Here is a 6,097-nt window from a genome sequence, read left to right on the forward strand (position 1 = left end):
TACATCAAGCTTTAGCTTCCCAGCATCACAGCTCTATATAAACTTTGCTATTAAAAACTGATTTGCAATCTCCTGTGCAAACTAATTATTTGGGTGCAATATCTACAGTTTGTGCAAGCATATATGTCTCTGACTGCTGAGTCTCCTTCAATGCTAATTATCCTCCCAAGAAGTTTACCTGTGTTTCAGCCTGTAGGTTCCTGTTAGCACCTAGCTGCACAGTCTCTAACCACTAGTATCTTGTGACTGTATTTCTCTCCAAACACAAGTTATATCCAGCCGGTACAATATTGCATTTTGTCCCAACTGTGTCTTGATTCTTGAGCTCCTGTATGATGAACTCTGGGTCCTTAGTACTAAAGGCTACCAAGGCAGTTGCTATCTGCTGTTTCCAGTCCGGTTCAGAGTATCCTTCGGCTCCAGTGCAGTTCAGAGTGTCATTCAGTTCAGTCCGTTTCAGAGTGTCCTCCGGTTCCAGTTCAGTTCAGAGTATCCTCTGGCTCCAGTCCGGTTCAGAGTAATCCTCCGGTCCCAGTCTGGTTCAGAGTATCCTCCGGTTTCAGTCTGGTTCAGAGTGTCCTCCAGTTTCAGCCAGGTTCATAGTGTCCTTTGGTTCCAGTGTGGTTCAGAGTATACTTTAGTTTCAGTCCAGATCAGTGTCCTCCGGTTCCAGTCCACTTCAGAGTGTCTTAAAATTCTACTCTGATTCAATGTGTTCCTCTGGTTCCTGTCCAGTTCAGAGCTTCCTTGGTTCCTGACCATTCTAGTACTAACCTTGTTTAAGCACAGTTGCAGTCTACTGAAAACTGTTATTCAGCTGTCTCTCTGTGTTCCTATGTTAACCTCCTGAGCCATCTTCAGTCTCTGGCTGAGACTGAAGATAGCCTTTCCGATATTACATCTGTTTTACAATCATCTCTTCGTCAGTGCTTTTGATTTTATGGGATTTGCTTACTAAGTGTCAAGATCTAAAACCCTGTGCTTCCAATTGTGTTTGAGCAGACCTTTGAGCAGAACTATGGAGTGTATGTAATAGGGTTATAGTTTGCTGGAGGTGCGGGAAGCCGGCCGAACTTGGATGTTTTTAAAAAGCAGCAATCATTTACAAGGTATGGTTTTGCCTTATAAATGATTGCCGCTTTAAAAAAAATCCAAGATCGTCTGGCACCCTGCACCTCCTGCAAACTCGGACCCTATCACATATGCTCCTGTCTTTGAGCAGAACTCCAACTATTGCTTTGCGATTTACGTAATCATTTGACCATAATTCCACCACATGACAGTTTACATATTCAAAAATAGTAATTCCACTCTGAAGTTGTAGATACTGTACTTATTCCACTTCGGGTTTTTCTCAAGAAAATGCTCAGAGAAGTCTCATGATAGCACTATCCTTGAAAAATATAGCCTAAAAGTTAAGAATGTTTGAGTATGACTATAGCATTTTATATTAGTATAAACTTCTTAGCATTTGTGGCATTTATACAATGCAATAATACTGTGAGTTATAATTCTTATGACATCAGGTTAATACAGAGTTTCTGTTCTGGTCTGCTGATGAAGAGATCATATTGTCCTCATCTATTATAGGCTTCTTATTTATTATTTCAGGAGAGTGACTTCCAATAAATCACAGGACCTATTCTTGTTAATTAGATTGTATAAAATGGGTATTGATGTGCCTGTGTTCCAAGAATTGCTTATGTACACATTTGTGTTATTAGCATTCCAAATGTATGCTGGTTCTACGACTAGTTCTCATTCTGCACAGCAAAACTATGCATAAAATGTTGCCAGTTGAATATGATTCCTGCTCTTGGAGGTTGTGCCTTTTGACATACAGTATTGGCCTTTTTTACTTAACATGATGATGGCTGAGAAAACAGATGCAAATTTGAACTTTTCCAGGAAAGGGCCACTTAGCCAGCTCATTTTTAAAAAACCAGTGACTGCCGAAATCATTAACATTTGGACAATTATTTTACAGCAGTGATTTATGATGCTTGAAAAAAAAATAAACAAGTACAATTTAATTTGAAATAAACATTTTCTTTTGGGGATTTAGAATTAACTATACATTTTTTGCTACGTATCACGTTTGCAGTAGAGACCATAAAAGACCAATATGATTGAATTTCATAAGCATTTACTGTAGTGTAATAATACTAATAATAGGAAGTAACAGTAGTAGTAGTAGTAGTGTTATGACATTTCATACCCAACCCCTATATAGGGAGCGGCGTCAGTAAAAAGGGCTTGTACCGTATGAGGATTTTGTAAGTGGCAGTAATTGTATGATTAGCAGCCGTCCTATGTTACACATAAGCTTACATGGAATTAAATCAAGATCCATTACTGAAATTCTTCCTATGGAAGACAGAAAATAACAGATTTGGAGATATCCCTAACAGTCCATTTTCACAGTGTAGCGATTATTTGCTATTGCCCATCGTGCAAAATATTCTGGAATCCCCTCTGGTGCATGTGTTACCATGAGTGTATGCACAAAAGCGCTATTGTGTACGGGAGATATGGTATAAGAACTTAAAAGGCAAAGCAATGGGCATTCCTGGTCAGTTTTTGAGAGGTGACCTGAAGGGAGAGCAAAACAATCTGTCACCTGGGCGTGTTATGGCAGTGTCATATATGAATCAATCACTGCAAGCGGTCTGCGTTCTCAGTTTCAAAAGAGGCCATATTCAGATGGGAGTGCTGCTGAATGTAGGGGCACACAAAGTAGGTGTCTCTTTGTTTGCACATCCAGGCACACATGGGGAAAGCTGAAACTAGCATTCGCATGTTGTCGGACTCACAACTTCAACTCTTAATCTGAACTGACCACCATAAATCCAATAGTTGGATGAGTTCATCTTGGTATTTCTGACACCAGGGTAGGTATTTGAGCGGTGTTGAAGATGAGGCGCCCCTCCAATTGCATTGTTTCATCTCTGAGATCCTTGTCAAATCCAGAACCCTGCTAAGTGTTACAGCTTACTAATATGTTAAGATCATGGGAAGCTGCTTCTCCCCTGAAGTTTTCATCTAAATAGTACTGTATGTTTAAATCTGGGTTTCTACCTCCCCACATTAAATAACGAATAACATTATGGAGGTTGGCTAGGAAACTATAGGGGACCCTAACAGGCAGCATCTGCAGGAGATAGAGTATGCGAGGAGGAACTTTAATTTTTATAATGTATAGTCTACCCATGGGTTTGGTATGATTTACCGCTCGTTGGATGCTAGCGGGATGACCGACACCGGCATCCCAGCATTGAAGATCCCAATGTCGGAAAAGCTAAGTATTTTTAACCACCCCCCACACCACCCTACCGTAAACCTCTGGGGGGGTGGCAGCTAGGGCTAAGCCTCTGGGGTAGCGGCTAGGGCTAACCCTCGGGAGGAGGGGTCGCTAGGGTAAACCCCACTAGTGTCTAGCCCTCCCCCCCTTCCCGGACCTTGTCTCTAACAGTTACCCCTATACATACCTTCAGAATGTCGGTCTTCTGGCGTCGATCCCCCAAGCGGTGTGAGGATTCTGGTGTCGGTCATATGACAACTGCCATTCCATCCATCAGGATGCTAAACGCATTCCCTACCCATCTTAGACAGAACTTGCTGTAACGTATATGAATTATAACCATAATGTCCAAGACTGTGTATTATCCTACCATATGGGATGTGAACTACATCCATATTGTTAAGCATTATGCACTGTAAATTCATTATCCAGTTCAATTTCTAAATACATTATGAATTAAGCCTTTAGTTAATAAAAGATACCCTTTTTCACTTAGCATCCAGCATTTAATTCTGACCTAGCGCCAAACACTCTGATAGTACTGTGGTTCACATTTTTATCATGGGAAGGGGAACCATCCTTATCAGAGTGGGCTGCAGGGTAAATAATATCCCCTATCTGGATTGTTAACTACAGTTACTTTCTAAATCAGAAAGTTGTGCAGCCAAAAGAAGAGACAGTCCATACAAAAAGCACAATTGTAAATGTATTAATTAATGTAATGATAGCTGCATTACCTTTAAAGGGCACACCAAGCTGTCACTTTTGTATTGACCTTTCTTGGAAGAAACTGATAAATGTGCATATGACTCTTAGCAAATAATAGACTTCATTAGGAAAAAAAAATCAATGATCTTCACCCTTGTATAGTCTAAATGGTGACATTATTTTTATTAATAACGCACTTCATCTGTAAGGCTATAGGAACAATAATGCAATAATAGGCCTATGAATAGAAAACAAATATTTAATTAAACTCTTCTTTTTTAATGCTTGCGATTGTGAAAATTTCTACTAACGTATCATGTTAGAGGATATAGGCCCTCATTCCGAGATGATTGCTAGCTGCCGTTGTTCACTGCGTAGCGATCATTTAAAAAAAATTGCAAAACTGCTCATGCGTATGCACCGCAATGTGCACGCGTGGCGTACAGGTACAAAGAGCATCGTGGTTTTGCACAGGTTCTACCGATGCTTTCAGTCGCACTGAAGATTGACAGGAAGTGGGAGTTTCTGGGTGTCAACTGACCGTTTTCTGGGAGTGTTTGGAAAAACACAGGCGTGGCTGGGCGTTTGCTGGGCGGTATCTGACGTCATTACCGTGTCACTTGTCGCAGCAATCATCGCACAGAATAAGTAACTACAGGGCTGGTCTTGTTCTGCACAAAATGTGTTTGCAGCACAGGCGTTCACATTCCTGCAAAGCGAAAATACACTCCCCCGTGGGCGGCGACTTTGCGTTTGTATGGCTGCTAAAAGTAGCTAGCGAGCGATCAACTCAGAATGAGGGCCAAAGACAATAAAATAAGTGGTTTATGCCAATCTGTGGGTGCTGTTTACTTTATGTTAAATTAAGAAATGGACCAACTTGGTCACAGCTTTATTACATGATTACATACTGTACCAGAACAAACAGTGTGCAACAGCTACATTAGTTAAACCTTAATGACATTGCGAAAAAAAGGAAAGAAAAGAAAGATTCTTTGTTGGGGCACTCTTGTGATGAAAATGTGATAAATATTAAAACGTAACTTTTAATTACATTTTGAATTAAATTGGTGTGGCAAAAAAACAATTAGAATTTATGGACAAGACACAATATAGAAAAAAGGGGGGAATCGCACATAAACTACACGTTAGTGGGGGTCATTCCGAGTTGTTCGCTCGTTATTTTTTTCTCGCAACGGAGCGATTAGTCGCTAATGCGCATGCGCAATGTCCGCAGTGCGACTGCGCCAAGTAAATTTGCTATGCAGTTAGGTATTTTACACACGGCATTACGAGGTTTTTTCTTCGTTCTGGTGCTCGTAATGTGATTGACAGGAAGTGTGTGTTTCTGGGCGGAAACTGGCCGTTTTATGGGAGTGTGTGAAAAAACGCTACCGTTTCTGGGAAAAACGCGGGAGTGGCTGGAGAAACGGAGGAGTGTCTGGGCGAACGCTGGGTGTGTTTGTGACGTCAAACCAGGAACGACAAGCACTGAACTGATCGCAGATGCCGAGTAAGTCTGGAGCTACTCAGAAACTGCTAAGAAGTGTCTATTTGCAATTCTGCTAATCTTTCGTTCGCAATTTTACTATGCTAAGATTCACTCCCAGTAGGCGGCGGCTTAGCGTGTGCAAAGCTGCTAAAAGCAGCTTGCGAGCGAACAACTCGGAATGACCCCCAGAGTGCATAATTAAGACAAGAGTATACAGATATATAAGCCTTGGTGAAAATATTTTTAAGTTAATTTGAGGGATAAATCCTATTATTCGTGTTTTATTGACAGGCTAGTAAATCCCATCAGGGTCCCTTGGGGTTTACTAAGATTAGCTTCTATGCCGTATATTCTACAAGTATTGAACAGATAATATGGAAGAAAAAAAAAGCACTGGTCACATGGGCACTGTATCAGTGCCCATGTGACCAGTGCTTGGCATACAACTTTCTAATTTCTCCTTGGCACTCTGCCCTTAGTGACCCTGCCATTGAAGCTGGTAAGTGGATATCCTGGCTTACATCCTTGCTATGCCTTGAATACTTTTTTCCAGCCTGGTCTCTGTGCCAGTTTTAAAGTGTAAAGGGGAACGTGGT

This window comes from Pseudophryne corroboree, chromosome 6 (genome assembly GCF_028390025.1).
Source record: "Pseudophryne corroboree isolate aPseCor3 chromosome 6, aPseCor3.hap2, whole genome shotgun sequence".
Taxonomy (NCBI): Eukaryota; Metazoa; Chordata; class Amphibia; order Anura; family Myobatrachidae; genus Pseudophryne; species Pseudophryne corroboree.